The 17,778-nt window shown below is 41.2% G+C and overlaps 6 non-coding genes across 6 annotated transcripts; 4 read left to right on the forward strand and 2 right to left on the reverse strand.

Annotated features, from left to right (window-relative positions):
* Positions 1-785: 785 nt before the first annotated feature.
* On the reverse strand, positions 786-858 carry trnav-aac (transfer RNA valine (anticodon AAC)). Its single transcript has one exon. It is a non-coding gene; the product is annotated as a tRNA-Val (tRNA).
* A 237-nt stretch (positions 859-1,095) lies between these two features.
* trnad-guc (transfer RNA aspartic acid (anticodon GUC)) lies at positions 1,096-1,167 on the forward strand. Its single transcript has one exon. It is a non-coding gene; the product is annotated as a tRNA-Asp (tRNA).
* A 3,471-nt stretch (positions 1,168-4,638) lies between these two features.
* trnal-aag (transfer RNA leucine (anticodon AAG)) lies at positions 4,639-4,720 on the forward strand. Its single transcript has one exon. It is a non-coding gene; the product is annotated as a tRNA-Leu (tRNA).
* Positions 4,721-6,340: 1,620 nt separating this feature from the next.
* Positions 6,341-6,413, reverse strand: trnar-ccu (transfer RNA arginine (anticodon CCU)). The gene has a single exon. It is a non-coding gene; the product is annotated as a tRNA-Arg (tRNA).
* A 981-nt stretch (positions 6,414-7,394) lies between these two features.
* On the forward strand, positions 7,395-7,466 carry trnaa-ugc (transfer RNA alanine (anticodon UGC)). The gene has a single exon. It is a non-coding gene; the product is annotated as a tRNA-Ala (tRNA).
* A 3,674-nt stretch (positions 7,467-11,140) lies between these two features.
* LOC116683440 (U5 spliceosomal RNA) lies at positions 11,141-11,252 on the forward strand. The gene has a single exon (XR_004330554.1). It is a non-coding gene; the product is annotated as a U5 spliceosomal RNA (small nuclear RNA).
* The last annotated feature ends 6,526 nt before the right edge of the window (positions 11,253-17,778 follow it).

Raw genomic sequence — 17,778 nt, forward strand, 5'->3', positions numbered from 1 at the left:
TTTTATGATCAGTGTGATTTTTTTTTTTTGGTTCTTTTTTATTTTTTTTATTTCCACACCAGGTATGTGTGAGTGTGTGTGTGCGTGTGTGTGTGAGTGTGTGTGTGTGTGTGTGAGTAAGAGAGAGACACAGAGAGAGAGGGGGGGGGGGGGGGGGCAGCTGACAGTAAAAAAAAAAAATCTCCGATGGCAGAGACGCAACTGGAGTCGCATTTAAACCAAGCAGCAAGTCTGAAACCCACGTTCACCAGAAATCTACTGGTTACTATGTAAGGACTACAAACCCCACGTTCACCAGAAATCTACTGGTTACTATGTAAGGACTACAAACCCACGTTCACCAGAAATCTACTGGTTACTATGTAAGACTACAAACCCACGTTCACCAGAAATCTACTGGTTACTATGTAAGGACTACAAACCCCATGTTCACCAAAAATCTACTGGTTACTATGTAAGGACTACAAACCCCACGTTCACCAGAAATCTACTGGTTACTATGTAAGGACTACAAACCCCACGTTCACCAGAAATCTACTAGTTACTATGTAAGGACTACAAACCCCACGTTCACCAGAAATAGAAGTAACAAATGCGTGGACTAGTTTTTCTGCATCAATGTTAGACAGGATATTCCTGAATCTCTGAATGTGATGACTACTGCACTGGGGAAACTTCGGTAGGCCTGGCCACGATTTCACGTCAGGGAGATTTTTCCGTGAATGTCATGGAGAGTTTCACTTCGCAGAGTTTGATTGTGCGAAGTCAATACAAACAAAGAAATGTGTTTCCGCCCTGTTTCGAACAGGGGACCTTTCGCGTGTTAGGCGAACGTGATAACCACTACACTACGGAAACTGATGAAATCCAATTTTTTGCATATTTTGGGAAAATGCACATTTTTATTTTATTGCAAATGTTCAAAATGCTACAAAATAGAGATTTTAAACCAGATTCAGTCACAGATGCTTTGTCATGGATTTGAATGATAGCAAATATGTAGTAAACCTAAATATTTCTACATGTATTGACTGTGGCCTAAGTGTTGGAATAGCGCCACCTTTTCTTGATGTGCCAAATTTTAGGCTTGGGTATTCCTTGTTAGTATAATGGACAGTATCTCCGCCTGTCACGCGGAAGATCGGGGTTCGATTCCCCGACGGGGAGACTTTTCTACCAGCTAACCAATGCTACAAGGCCTCGAGGAAAGTGGGCCTTGGCTCAAGCTGTGTTCAGCATGGGAGGAGAACTCCTCATCCTAAACGGGAATATTTTCAAGCGATGGAAAGAGCACAACTCCTGGACATGAATGAAACGTCACAAGGCGCCGCTGGAGTTGGCACAGTTTATGTGGTTCATTTGGCTTTATCAGGCATTGATCTACAGCTTCCACTGGGGTGAATCATGAGGGGGAAAGCGGGCCTTGGCTCAGGCTGTGTTCAGCATGGGAGGAGAACTCCTGACCCTAAATGGGAATATTGTCAAGCGATGGAAAAAGCATATCTACTGGACATGAACAGCACCTCACAAGGCGCAGCAGAAGGTGGGAGAGTGTCAAGTCTGGGCACTTTGTAATTCCTTTTCTGCTCTTTCCAGATTATGTTGTTCTGTAGGCTTCATCAAACAGTGATCTACAGCACCCACTGGGGCAGATTGAAGTCCAGTGTCAAGCATTCGGAATCAAAGTCAGCCCCTCCAAATCTCAAAGCTCAGGATTTCTCCCATCGGGTTGGGAGTCAATTGCTGTCCCAAGTGAAGACGTTCTTGTATCTCAAAAGCTTATTTCAAACAGTGCAACTTTTTCCAACACAAAAACCACAATACTACTGAAACTTTGGATGGTCGCCTCCGCCTCTCACACTGAAGACTGGGGTTTATTTCCCGATGGGGAGATCTGTCTACCAGCTGCTAATTATTTCCAAGGCTACATCGACACTACTACATCTGCCAGAGTAGTTTGGATACGAGGCCTAACCATAGCAAAAGATACGCAATTTTAAGAATGTATTATAGTGGATATACTCCAAGAAAGACAAAGGTTTACAAAAGGATTGAGAATGATCCTGCTATCAAAGAAATGTGAGAGTCTCTTATAATGGACAGTATCTCCGCCTGTCACGCGGAGGCCTGTCGCATATAGGTGGCATTCGCTGACAGCATATTAATCTTTACGGTCATTGGTATGCATGTCACTTGATGTAATACAATCAAATACATAAGGCCCCACCCTAAAGGTTTGTGATACGTGGCGTGCAATTGTATGTCAATGATCAAGCTTGTTGCTGTGACCAAGAAACCACCAGCAAAATGACTGATACATCATCAGTTCCGAAATTTTCTTGGATGCCAAATATTTTTAATTCAAAGTCAGAATCCAATTGACATGTAAGAAAATTACAATACACGTCCATCTTCCCTAATTTCTAAATAACAGGAAAATAGCCTGATAAGCATACATGTGCAGCTCAAATTTAAAAAGCCATAAAGGAAATGCTTGTGGCTTAAAGATCGAGCTCCCGCTCATAATACATCAGCCAGGTGCAGTCTCTGTGGCGCAATAGGTCAGCGCAGTCAGCTGTTAACTGAAAGGACGGTGGTTCAAGTCCACCCAGGGACGTTTTTTTCTTAAATAACCTGGAGTTAGCCGACTCTGGGTTTATCCTTCTGCAGAAGACCATAGAGCAGCACAAAGATAACCCAAGTGGCCTTACCTCTATCAGAAGGTACAGTTCTGCAAACCATGTACACATTAATTTTTGCGGTCATTGGTATGCAGGTTACTTGATGTAATACAAGCAAATATATAAGTCCCCACCCAACAGCTTTGTGATACGTGGCGTGCAACTGTATGTCAATGATCAAGCTTGTTGCTGTGACCAAGAAACCACCAGCAAAACGACTGATACATCATCAGTTCTGGAATTTTCTTGGATGCCAAATATTTGAATTCAAAGTCAGAATCCAATTAACATGTAAGAAAAATACAATGCACAACCAGCTTCTACATTTCCGCATGAGTCAGCTTCCCCAATTTCTGAGTAACAAGAAAATAGCCTGATAAGCATACATGTGCAGCTCAACCCCAAAAAGCCAATTGTGCAAATGTTTGTGGCTTAAAGGTCGAGCTCCCGCTCATAAAACATCAAACAGGCGCAGTCTCTGTGCCGCAATAGGTCAGCACAGTCGGCTGTTAACTGAAAGGATGGTGGTTCAAGTCCACCCAGGGATGTTTGTTGCTTAAATAATCTGGAGTGAGCCAACTCTGGGATTTATCCTTCTGCAGAAGACCATAGAGCAGCCCGAAGATAACCCAAGTGGCCTTATGTCTATCAGAAGGTACAGTTCTGCAAACCATGTACATATTAATCTTTACGGTCGTTGGTATGCAGGTCACTTGATGTAATACAAGCAAATACATAAGGCCCCACCAAACAGTTTTGTGATACGTGGCGTGCAACTGTATGTCAATGATCAAGCTTGTTGCTGTGACCAAGAAACCACCAGCAAAAAGCCTGATACATCATCAGTCAGCTATTGCACCCCCACTGCTGCTGTATGTGCACTGTGGCTGCTGCATCAGTGAGTGGTCCAGCATACCGCAGACAAGGTTTGGGGAGTGGCCAGACCTCCACATACGGCTGGACATCTGGTACTTCATGCGAAGGCTGGCTGTCTGGTGTTCCACTGACGCTCATTCCCTCTACCCCACCTTCATGAGCTGTCTCTCTGCCTGCATGTTTAAGTTGGATGCAGGGGAACTCTCTCTGTCGCGGCGGCCAAACACAGAGCAGCTCAGGCAGGAGGGTGTGCCAACCATGACTGATCATGTGGTGGATGCAAAGATCAGTAAGAAGGAGCTGAGCCAGTACTGTCGCAGGAGGACACGCGGTGAGGAGGCCACCATCACCATCATTGAGCGGCTGCTGCAGGAGCTGGGAGGGGGAAACAAGAGGGACCTCATGGGGGTGCCACTGTTGGACCAGGTGCTTATGGAGCACATCTGGCGTGTGCAGCAACAACACGTCAAGTGCATCCAGGACCGGCCTGGTGTGCAGCTTTATATAGAGACGAGGACTATCAAGAAGGGGGGTGCGGTCCTGACCAAGTATCGCTGTGCCAGAGGGTCCACGTCTCTGGGATTCTTTCATTGCCACCTGAACAAGTTCGTTCTATCTAAGTAGTATGTGTTTCATGATTGTACTTTTGTTTTGAATGGTAAATGGACATATTTTCAAAAATAATTTTAGAACTGTGCTGGAATTTGCTATAAAAAACCTGACCTTTCCCATTTTGACAAACTGTTTTGATCACTTGAGGCATTTCAATGAGGTCTTTGGTCTTGGACAGTTACCTTGCAATCTGAAACTGTATATCCTATTGTCTCTGGAACAATAGTTGGCAGTTGGAGGAGTAATGGCTCTTTACAATGAATATGCAAAAGAAGATGTTTACAAATTCAGTCCAGGTAAATGCTCAGCCCATATTCACACAGACCTAAACCTACTCACTTAATGCTGGTTACAATATTCTAATAATCAACAATGCCAGAGACAAATGACAAAGAGTGATAACAGTTAACAAGCATTACGTTAGTTAAGGTCCCAGTGTGTGTTACGATGTGGAGCATAGTCTTGCGCAGGTAGTGTGGCCGAGTGGTCTAAGGCGCTGGATTAAGGCTCCAGTCTCTCTGGAGGCGCGGGTTCAAATCCCGCCACTGCCATTTGCAAATGTTACATTGCTGGAAGGTAACCAATGTGATGACTTGGTTTTCAGATGATGTTGTCCCATGTGACATAGCTTAGTGAAGTACCGAAAGGCTTCTTTCTGACTCTGGTTTTTATATCTGTACTTGCAAAGCCCTGATTTTAATGACCACCCAATCGTAAGTGTTCAATGTGAAATACTCATTCATTGCCAAAATTGTAGGTAACTGTGACGGGGCGGATGTCAGCTGTCACGGTAGCGATACGCTACCTATACCATCCAAAGACTGAGACTGCAGGTATATGTTATATGCCTGTAAATGTTTAAAGTGTTCATATGTTACGTTAATTTTCACAATGTTTAAAAACATCAGTTAACCTAGCCATTCTCCATTTCCCCACAGTAATCCCATAGCTTTCTTGTGCTCACATTTTAACATCTAAAACTACAGTGATTTACATGCTACTGCTACATTCATCAATCTGTCATTCTGTTTAAAACCATACCATACTTCACAAACATTACCTAGTTACAATAACCACGCAACACTCAGATCTCTCTCACAGGTTAAACATTAGTCATATCAGCTTTGTCTTACTGGCGTCTTTGCATTCTGTTTTAAAAGTTTGCCGTGCACACCGGGTTTATAAGACGGTACGACTCCAGGGTGACAGGAAGTGACCCGTATTTTAAATTATAAAAATTGTAACCCTCAAGATAGCTTGTGGCGTGTTTAAACATGGTTGATTATATCTATTTTAACATGCATACTGTATCTACACTCATTTACAATGTTTTTGTTTATTTTCTTCCCTTTCTTCATCTTTCTACACCCGCCATCTATAGCACTGGAATTAATTGGATTAGTGGGTTAGTTGGTGCTCTATAAGTGGTTTTATTTACAATTCTTAAGGTTCTCATTTGAAGAATGATTATAGGTTCAGTGTTTGTTTTGTAAGTGTTTCCCCATACCTCCAAACAGTAAGTAATTATGGAAGTATGAAGGAACAACTTGCACAATTAGCGTTGATTCAATAAATAATTGGTTTTATACAGTATAGTAATTTTTTGGATATTTTAGCATTAATTTGGTGTATATGTGGCTTCCAACATAATTTTTCAGTGATTATGACTCCCAGAAATTTAAGGTCTTTTACTCGTTCAATTTCAATATCATTTATCTTAAGTTTTTGTGTAAAGTTGTGGCACGATTACCAAAAATTATAAATTAGTTTCACTAAAGTGTTAGTTTATTACCATCAAACCAGCTCATCTTTTTAATTAATTTTCTGCTGTATCCAGAACAGATTAAATTAGTATCATCAGCACATAAATGGTTGTCATTGTTTTTGACACATCCCATACATTATTTATATACGTTATAAGTTAAACAACAGTGGTCCCAACACTGACCCCAGGAAACATAGTATCCGAGTTGGACTATTAATTCTCCCACGACAGCATTGGCTGTAAGTTCAGTATTTATTTCTGACGTTACTACTTGCAGTATTCCAATAGCTGCAAAGTTAGTAAACCTTTCACTCAATAATCATTGAATTCACATTTTTTTGCGTTTCTCTGCTATCAATTCTATCTCGAGTCTAGCACGCTTCCGCTACGCCACTCTGCTGAAATTTACCCCAGGTGGGACTTGAACCCACAATCCCTGGATTAGGAGGCCAGTGCCTTATCCATTAGGCCACTGGGACTTTACGTAACTGAATTTCACCAGTTCAGGACAAATACATATACAGTTCTGGAGACGTAACAAAAAGTAACCTTGACCTTTGACCTCCAAAATCAAAATCAGTTCATCCGCGACTCCAAGTGGTTATGTATGCCAAATTTCACATTGAACATTTAAACCTCCAAAATCTCATCAATTGATCTGCGAGTTCATGTAAATTCTTTTGCCAAATTTAAAGAAAGTCCCTCCCGGGGGTCCTGTGTTATCACAGTCACAAGAATGGGAAGTGCGTATGTATGTAGAGATGGACGGACGACCCAAAAGCATAATACTTCTAGCAACAGCTGGCGCCGAGACATAACAAGAGACAAAAAAGAGGTGGGGGAGTCAGAGATAAGCCCTGACAGAGAAGAGAACTACAGACAAAAGATGTGAAATAGTGCCAAGTGTGAACACAAGAATTGGAAAAAAATTAGATCTATGAAGGACAAACCTTTCTTAAGCAACATGTCACCCAGAGGCTTTCCCCCTCAGAAACACCAAGGCTAAGACAAGTGGCCAATAGTTTACTTCTTTTTCACAGGTAGGGGTCCCCATAGAAATCTTAACCGATCAGAAAACTAACTGAACATTGAAGGAGGCATACTCCCTGTTAAGGACCTGGGGCAATAAAACAACACCTTACATAGTTTGTGGCTTCATGAACAATATTGTGTTATCTCATAGGTACTGGAAGCCACCCGTCTTCACCAGTGCATTTCTCAATGCCCAGATGTGTTACAAGATTTAAAAAGAGCGTTGTATTGTTCAGCAGAAAGGCAACAGATGTGTTGCTTTTTGACTAGATTTACACCATAGCAGTGCAAGCATTTTGCCCAGGCTTGATTTTAAGCCACCGCCATGTTTTGAAACCATATATAACATAAATATTACATTTTTCACCCAGGTTTCTTCTCTTATTCAATGATCTCAGAAAAAGTAAAAAAAAATATGAACATATTCAGGGGATGTAGCTCAGTGGTAGAGCGCATGCTCTGCATGTATGAGGCCCCGGGTTCAATCCCCGGCATCTCCAACAGGTGTTATTGTTCGGTCTGTAAAAGAGCTGCAAATGCTCTTATTCTGAAAGAGAAAAGTATTCAAAGGCAATCTCCTTGTGTTCATGGTAATTAATGCAAAAATCAGTCTAAATGACTAGCTGTGTTGCAAGATTTGCAGTGAACAGTCCATTGCCCAGTGATGGTATAGTGGTGAGCATAGCTACCTTCCAATCAGTTGACGTGGGTTTGATTCCCAGCCATCACAGTAGTTTTCGTTGTGTGTTTTCTTGCTTTATTTGTCAAGATTAGCCAGAAAGGTTACTTGTCCAACCCGATTTGATAAAATATTAGATCTCTGTTATGGTACAAATAAGGGAGCATCTCAATCAATCAAGCTGCCTCCATGAGGATCCACAGACACAGGGAGTGCTCTGCGATTTGCACTTTGCCCGTGTCTGGAAACTACTACTAATCAATTGAAAAGTTTATCAACAGAGCAGCAAGCAGAAGAAAGGCAACAGGTGTGTTACTTATCGACTGTGATTTATATGGTAGCAGTGCAATCATTTTGCCTAGGTTTGATTTCCAGCCACAGCAGTTGCATTTACAGGTTTTGAAGCCATATTCACATTAATATTACATGTTTTACCCAGTTTTCTTCTTTTATTCCGTAATATTTCAATTTCCTTGCGGTTAGTCATCCCAAAAGGATTAATAAAGATAAGTCTTAGTCTGTCTCGGAAAAAATTTAAAAAATCTGAAAATCTTCAGGAGATGTTTATGGTAATAGAAGACTATCATGGTAGAGTCTTTAAAAGAGCTGCAAAAGATATTACCTCCTGTGGTAATCTGACTGGTAGGGTTTTAGACAGGGGTGCACATAACCTTTCCAGTGAGTTACTCAGGTGAGTACCAGGAAATGGTGTTTGGTACTCACTCCTTATGCAGCGAAGTCTTAATAAGTGCAGTCTTCCCCACTGTCCTCTTCAGTGTCGTCCCCACTGTCCTCTTCAACGTCGTCCCCACTGACCTCTGCTTCAGCTTCCTGCATGGTGATGAAGATGCTGCAGATGGACGTCCCTGTCCTTGGTTGAGCCTCCGATTAGCTGTCTCCATCCACAGGTCAACAGCTTGCTTTGGGTTAAACGTCTCTGTGGTCTGCTTTGACAGGTGAATGTACATCAGGGCTGAGAGACAAGCATGTGACAGACGAGATCTGCACTTGGTTTTTATTATGTTAAGATGTGAGAATCCCTTACAAGCTGCACTGCCTAAAGGCAGTGTAAGAGACAGCTTAACCAGCTTGTTGGAGTAAGCATCTGGGTTACTTTATTTACTATTTGGACCAAGTCATACACAGAAGAGGCTCCCAGGCGCTTTCCTGCCTGCTTTAGGCGCATCCATTCTGTCACAGTGGTGTTTTTGTCAAGTTGCAAGTGGCCTCATATTTCTTGAAAATGTTGCAAACTGTTGTGTTTCCCAAACTGTGGAGATCTTGCATTTCCTGAGGCCATGTTGAAGGATCAAATACTAAGAAATGATCACATGACTTAAGGGAGTCATATCTGCTTTCAAACTCTTCAGTTAATCCCCTGAGTAAGTTTGATTTGTCTATGTCAGCATCAGCATTAGAAACAGTGCGTGCCCTTTGGCCTTTACCATCAAGCAGAAGTGTGAACTGTCCAATGGCCACCATGTGTTCATCCTTACATTCTCCAATGGTCAGTTTTTCCTTCTGGAACCTAATGGATGTGATCTTTAAAATGTTGCCAATGTCAAGCATGTTTGACAGAATGCACTGAAAACGCTCTGTGCAGATATGCTGCATGTCACTGTTATCACTCGTAGCCAGTTGTGTTTTATTGGCTGGCAATAGTCTTGATATTTTTAACAGTGTTTCATGCCTCCATGCAGACCATCTGATATTATGAAACTTACCCAGTTTCACAAAGGAAATCCCATTTTCTTTACATTGCTTCTTCAGTGCAGCAGATTTTTTTGCTCCACTTTTTTGTAAATAAAACTGCAGCAGCTTGACCACAGAGCGATTAAATGTCTCACAGTAAGGAAAGTTGCAATCAGCTGATTTTACGCAATTCTCCAATGGGTGCACAGAATGTGCACAAGGGAGTCTCCAACCGCAGCAAGTTGCCGGAGTTTTGGCACAACGCCGTTGTAGATTCCGACGTTGACAGCCATCTGTACACACAGCGACCAACTGTGTTGTCCAGTCATCCAAGCCTGAGTCCTGGAAAAGTCTCACAAGTCCGTCTATTATGGCCTGCGCAGTTCGGTCAGCACCCAGTTCAATCAATCCAATAAAGTCTGAGGTAAACTCTCTGTTGCTGGACACAGACACGATGTAAATGATTTCCTGCTCAGTTTTTGTGATGTCCTCAGATCTATCAAAAAGTAGCCCCCAAAACTCAGTAGACTGCAACCTGGCTCGTAACTCCTTTACTACTACCGTAACTACTTTATTGTCATCACACATGTACAGGTACAATGCAACGAAATACAGTTCACATGAATGATATACACCTCCGACATTTACTCCTAGCCGCTTCAGTAACGGAATATCCTCAGAATAGGAAGACATGGGACATGCGTGTTTAGCTTTATGGAAGGCAACAAGAAAAATATTAAACAGAGCTTGCTGCTGTTCTTCATTCAGCTTGTCCTGGACATTTCGTCTCGGCTAGCTTGTTTATTAGCAATGGCTTGCGCCACATTCGTGTGCTCCTTGCTCTTTTCATGTTTGTCAAATAAAGGATGGTTGAAATTCTTTGAGCCTTTATAAAACGCACCTGTTTTGTCCGCTAGATGTGGAATCTTGCACCACATTTTCAGTGCGCTCATCGGCTCTGGCTCCATTTGGCGTTTCTTTGTAGTTGGCGAAACACCAAAAAAGCTGCTTAATGTCTGTTGCTTTTTGGACTTCTTTGACCGTAGTTTGCAAGCAACATGTCATATGTAAGGTTAGATGAGAAGATCAGTCAAGTACGCAAAGGCGCGTAGTAACACAAGTGGCATTACGCATTCCCGATTTTTGTCGCGCATGCGTACTTGCGTACCAGTTATGTGCACCCCTGGTTATAGAACGTAGTGGTAGACTAAGACCTCCTGTGACAGAAACTAAGCGGTATGCTCTCTCTTTTCTGCCTCAGACTATCAGACAGCACAACAAGCACTTTAATTGTAGTATATTTATTGTATTACGCTCCAGTTTTTAGGGTGTTACGGCGGGTATGAGCACTGTAGTTTCCTCTTAAGCAGATGGAGACTTCACTTCAGACACTTGCAGCAGATGTTTAACATCAACAGGCTGGAAATAGAATTTATGCTAATGTAAAGCATGGTAAATAGGTAAATTTGGAAAATCTGTGATTCACATTTTGAGGGAAGGTTTGGGAACTTGTAGCAACCAAGGCTCCAACAGCTTACAGGTTGTAAAGTTAAACATTTGGTAAACATTGCAACTATCTTTTATGTGAGCTTCCTGATTACTCACACATTGATTATTCACATGTAACACTTGTGATTGGCTGGTGTTTTAAAGAAAAGGGCATTGTGAGTACAGATAAACATCAGTAAGGAGTCTACCAAGTTGCCTCTTATCATTTTAGTTTGGACTCCCAGTGAGGCTTACCACGATGGTTTGGACTGGGTCAACTAGGGTTTTCTGCTGCTCTCAAGCAGACAGCTGTACTCACTCTGGTTTCTCTTCATAACACACAAGTCTTTCACCATTTACTAAAGACTTCCTTGGAGGGGACGCCGATGAGTTGAAACTATTTTTGATAGACTTTGCTGTTGGGCCGATTCTTTTGTAATTGTGAAAAACAATTTTGCTATTCTTAACTAGACTCAGATTCTTTACAGCTGCTAAATAATAGAAGCAAGACCCTTGCCCATTTTCATGGGCCGTGGACAGCTACTGAGATGACAGGACTCCCCCTGACTGTGACTCGGACCGACCAAAAAATCCTTGGGGTAAAATTTGATCAGGAAGGGGGTTGGGAAAACAAATTGGCTAGACACGGTAGGGAAAGTTAGGCAGAGATTAAGGTACTGGAGACTTAGAGGACTGACACTAGAAAGAAAGGTTTTAATCATCATCAGTGATTTTACCTTTGATTTTACTCATCAGCTCTGTTTTCATCCCACCCAGAAAAGAGAGGGAAAGAGTGCAAAGAAGAGAGATGAGTAAGTAAAAGCTATACACATAACAGCAGCCATGCCACCATCCAGAAAACCTAAGACTGCAGCTATGGCACGGTTCTGTATGGGCTCAAACCTCAGAAGATTAAAGACCTTACCCTCTGATTTTAAAGTACCTGGGTCTTTTACCCTGCCATCCAACTTATGCTTTTATCCAGACATTTCTAAAATGTTTTCACCTCGAGCAAGAAGAAGTGTATGTTTTAACAAATTATCGCTCTCTCATTTCAGTTGTGCAGGAGCAGGAACCTGTGAGTCCAGTGCGTGGGCTGGCTTTTGACGAGCCCTCAACTGTTTGGTGCAACATGAATCCTTCGGCTCTCCCAAAACAGACTCCGGGACTTGTCATGGATGGTGGCTCATCAGATCCTCCCGGTCAGATTGGTTATGCACTCCCGGGGCATGTCAGCACACACATCCTGCCCCCGACCTGGATGTGGCGACCCCGAGTCGGTGAGGCATTTGCTCTGGGAGTGCAGCGCTATTGTGGACTTGTGGGCAACGGCCGGCTCCTTGCAATTCCCGTACTTACCAGCAAGGGAAGTCCTCACAGCTTGTGCTATATGGGGCGAGCCCAAAGAAACAGATACCAGCATGTGACTTTATAAGTTGCCGCCAAAGTTGCCATTTGGACCTCCAGAAACTTGTTGGTAAGAAAACACATGCAGATCCCCCCGTGGCTGTGATCAGGATGGCTGCAATATCTAAGTAGTATGTGTTTCATGATTGTTCTTTTTTGAATGGTACATCAACAACTGTGCTGGAATTTGCAATTAAAAACATGACCTTTCCCATTTTGACAAACTGTTTTGATCACTTGTGGTATTTCAGTGAAGTCTTTGGTCTTGGACAGTTACCTTGCAATCTAAAACTGTATATCCTATTGTCTCTAGAACAATAGTTGGCAGTTGGAGGAGTAATGGCTCATTACAGTGAATATGCAAAAGAAGATGTTCACAAATTCAGCCCAGGTAAATGCTCAGCCCATATTCACACAGACCTAAACCTACTCACTTAATGCTGGTTACAATATTCTAATAAACAACAATGCAAGACAAATGACAAAGTGTGGTAACATTTTTTAATAAAGTATTGGCATTTTTCAATAAAGTATTGGCTTTTTCCACAGTCCCTGTATATGTCACGGTGTGGGGGTCAGACAATTGCAGGTAGGGTGGCTGTGTGGTCCAAGGCGCTGAATTAAGGCTTCTGTCCCTCTTGAGTTGTGGGTTCAAATCCCACCACTGCTGTTAGCAAATGTTACAGGCAACTCTCTTCTTAAACCAGAGGTTCAACGATTGGCTAAACCCTCCTTTCCAGCACTGTGGAGTACACTTTACCAGGAAGGCTGAGCAGTGTGATACCCCTGTAATGAGCACACACCCTCTGGTCCCCCTTTTCCGAAGAGGGGAACCACCACCCTGTTCTTGCACTGCCACAGACCTCCACGCTATGTTGGAGAGGACATAAGTACATAAGTATAAGACATCTGATATAAACAAAGTCTGTATCAGACTGTATCAGACTTTGTTAGTCGATAGAAGACGTTGTTGGTTTTCCGAAGACATGAAACAAGACACAGTGTGTAGTGGTTACCAGTTGAAATGACTCTGTTTTGGTTTTAACCCTGAGTTAACATCAGAGTTCTAGAGTCTCGCATCATCATTGGTGCCTTTGATCCTTTGATGTGGTGATGTCACACTGAACACAAACATTCCAACAGTTGGTTTTTGTTTGGGTTTAAATTTTCTGTAGAATTCAAAAAGGGGGCGGGGCTATTCCAGGCACGCCTGGTTCCACAATTTCATTCATAATTTGCTCTCACTCTGCACTATATACACTCAACATGTAGGGGAGAGCAGGAACATTTTTTCAATTAAACATAATTTACAAAGCAGTCATATCGCAGTGAAAGCTAATATTTAGTCACCATAGCAACCTACACGTGTCATCTGTCAACTACAGCTGGATTTTCAGCTTTGAAGAAAACCGTTCAGGAATTATTACAGAAAAAGTGGACGTGCATAATGTTTCTGTCCTCCTGGACGGGACGAATGAAACAGCATGGGGGGGGGGGGGGGGGGACATATGAACATACAGTTTAAGCCATATAAACTTAACATAACTTTAATATTTTACTATATATCATGAATGGTACTTCGTAACGCTGTTATTTTAGAGTGATTCAGGGCTACACATCTTTGTGAATGTCTGGTAACAACTAATTGCCGTCATCATGAACCGGTTAATGAAATATATTGAATGCATTGTGGATGATTTAGTCCTTTTTAAAGCTAGAACAGTAGGTTTTCCCAATTAAATCATGTTTTTATGGTGGAATATGTTGTTTCACCAGATGTTTACGTGGGTTAAACCACCGGACATCCAAATAACACCCCCCAGCCCGTCAGTCTCCATAGGATTACATGGGAAAACTCGACCCCAAATATATTTTTATCTTTGTAAAACTGCTTTTCCATGTCTCACCTTGATAAATTATTGTATAAACACAGATATTTGTGCATTCACTTAAAATCCATGGAGTAACAGCCAGGTGGGGGACGGTTGAAACAGCTGTTTATCAATATCCCTCTTCATTATGAACTACCTCTTCACCCCTTTCCCTATGAGTGTTTTCTTCTTCCCTCTCACCATCATCATCTTCATTCTTCTCCTCCTCAGTCTGTTGAACACTGTCCGACGTTCCCGCATCCTCTTGGACGTCAGCGTGTTCCTCCATGTCAGCTGCAAACAAAGATAAAAACACATTAATTGTGAATATACCTTTGTTCTCACAATGATTATTTTAATAAGACAAGAAACCATTATATGTTGACAGTTTCCATATTACTGTCCAAAATCCCAATCAACATGTGCAACATTGTAAACAGACTGTTACACAGAAGGACAGTTACATTTATAATGAATATCAGAACAATAAATATTGATGTTCAACTTCCTGAACTACTCCCGATAACATTAGTTTAAATGTACTTTAGTAAGACGGTTTTTACTTCAGTTTAACAAATACTACAATCACCCATACAACCACAGTTATAAATGGGACAATATGCTACTACATCACCAAATACTTTACTCAGTTAACATTAAAATAAGGAATTAACCTTTTTACTGTAATCATAAGTCTTGATAATTAAATATTATTGTATTCTCGTAACAACCATCACACACACACGCACACACACAAAACATAAGTAATACATGTTTACACTTACTACACATAAATCCTAACGGTTTATCAGCACTAGGAAATAACTGTTATAAGCTAATAGAGTGTATGCTACTTTTAATTGAATACTGTCATTTCCTTGACCCAATATTTCACTTTTAAATAAACAATTTAACCAACACAATACTTGCTGTACACAACTGTAGTGCTGTCTGACAGATTGCACCTTTTCATTAGACACTTCAGCGATTTTCATTGGAGATGCCATCTAAGGAACACAATAGATCACATTATAGACGTTGAGGTGGTGATGACGCACACATGTATTTAGTTTGGGACACTAGAGTCACTTCCCACTACTATTCAACAATGATCCATCACTAATGTATCCATGAGCAAAACATTTAACCCCTTTTAATCCAGAGGTGTGCAACCTCTAATTATATATATATATATATATATATATATATATATATATATATATATATATATAAAAAACAATTATGAACTGCTTTGGATAAAAGCATTAGCTAAATAACATGCAATATACAAACAAGAATTCAAGCTAGAAAACGCTCCAAAAATCTATGTATAGTTTTGTTACAGATTATTGGCTTCTACAACTAAATTAGATTAGAATTAAAATATATTACCATTGAAAGAGCCATAAAATAACATTATGTGAAAAGTCCCCCTTTATACATATTCATTCATATTTGCAAATGTGTGTTTACGTTTGTGAATAAAACTTTCACAAACGTAAACACACATTTGCAAATAACCTTTTATATACATTTAAATTCACACAAACAAAGAATTAATCCAACCACACAATTATATAAACTTCCCTTCTTCAATTGCCATCATTGTACTACTTTACGCATTGAATTACCCGTATAAAACAGCGTGAGTTACACCAATGACAACTCCAAACACCAACAGAGCCCGATGGTAACCACAGCACGTATAGAAACATGGCGCTCGGTCAACTAACTCAAACATAGCATAGGCTTACTATCAATGTTCACTTTGCGGGGCGACCTCTAGCTCACCCTGTAAGAGCGCTTGCCCCATGTTGGCTGAATCCTGCAGCGGCCCGGGTTCAGGTTCAGCCTGTGGCCCTTTGCTGCACGTCGTCCCCCATCTCTCTCTCTCCCCCTTTCATATTTGTCCACTGTGTCTGCCTAATGAAGGAAAAGCCCCCCAAAAATAATCTAAAAAAAAATTTCTAAGAAGGAAAACGCTACTTAAATAAAAATTGTTACAAAGTAAAACACTTTGTAAGCACAAAGACGGAAATAAAGACAGACAATCTTACCGTGTTAATAATAACATGCAGCGATCTTTACAGCGGTAAAGAAACAACCAACACAGTAGTCTAGCGTCAAATGACGTAACAAATGTAAGATATCCGCTAAAATTAACTTATCAAACGTACAAATACTTAATGTTAATTACATGACTTACATGACTGATTCTTTCTCCTGTCGCACACACCTGCCTCCCATCTACAATCAGCGGTCCTTGCTACCACACCTGCCAGTCATCACCCGCTCCCGCCGTTCACACCTGCATCTTTGTTGTTGTGAAAGCATAGTGGGAACTCTGAATATAAACTCCACTGATATTTTCTCGCTTTCCGTGATTAATGACTAACAAATGAAAATTTTATGGATGGTTTATCTAGCACTGCTGATTCTGTCCTTCAGGGACACTTTTTTTTTCAAAGAAAGATGATTAGCAAGCAAAAACAGAAAACCAACAGCAAGAGCTTGATTATTGCTGTAGTTGACTGACACTTAGAGGCTTAGATGAATTTACACACATGTTGAAACGATAATTACTCATCATTTGGCTCTTTATACATGTACATTTTCTTTGTAGAGTTTGTCCTGGGGGGTAAAGTTGGAAATGACAAACAAGAGATTTAGTCACTAAAGAGTAGGGATGAGCGAGTACAGCATTATCTGTATCTGTATCTGTATCTGTTTACCACATGAATTATCCGGATCCGGACTCGGACTGAGCGGGGCCTAAACCGGAAGTGGTCATATTTAACCCGGAAGTGGGTCGGGTTCTCTTGAAATGTGCGGGGCTTTAACCGGTATGTTATTTAAGCATGCAATTGATATGAGTTGATCAAAAATTGTTATATTTATTGCTGATTTGAAAACTATTTAAATGACAGCATCGAGCTTCAGATCAATGGTGTTGTCATGGTAACAAACAAACTATATACAGAACGTTTTGCAACAACGAATCCAACACATGCGGTTGCAATTATGAAGTAAAATGTAATGAACAAGAGTTTTCATACTCAATATAACTTTCTTTTTTAAATTTTTTTTTTCTTTTTTGGTTCTTTTTTTTTTTGGTTCTTTTTTTTTTTATTTCCACACCAGGTGTGTGTGTGTGTGTGTGTGTGTGTGTGTGTGTGTGTGTGTGTGTGTGTGTGTGTGAGTAAGAGAGAGACACAGAAAAAGAGGGGGCGGGGGGCAGCTGACAGTAAAAAAAAAAAAATCTCCGATGGCAGAGACGCAACGGGAGTCACATTTAACCCAAGCAACACGTCTGAAACCCACGTTCACCAGAAATCTACTGGTTACTATGTAAGGACTACAAACCCCACGTTCACCAGAAATCTACTGGTTACTATGTAAGGACTACAAACCCCACGTTCACCAGAAATCTACTGGTTACTATGTAAGGACTACAAACCCCACGTTCACCAGAAATCTACTGGTTACTATGTAAGGACTACAAACCCCACGTTCACCAGAAATCTACTGGTTACTATGTAAGGACTACAAACCCCACGTTCACCAGAAATCTACTGGTTACTATGTAAGGACTACAAACCCCACGTTCACCAGAAACCTACTGGTTACTATGTAAGGACTACAAACCCCACGTTCACCAGAAATCTTCTGGTTACT

This window comes from Etheostoma spectabile, unplaced genomic scaffold (assembly GCF_008692095.1).
Source record: "Etheostoma spectabile isolate EspeVRDwgs_2016 unplaced genomic scaffold, UIUC_Espe_1.0 scaffold00018990, whole genome shotgun sequence".
In the NCBI taxonomy this organism is placed as follows: domain Eukaryota; kingdom Metazoa; phylum Chordata; class Actinopteri; order Perciformes; family Percidae; genus Etheostoma; species Etheostoma spectabile.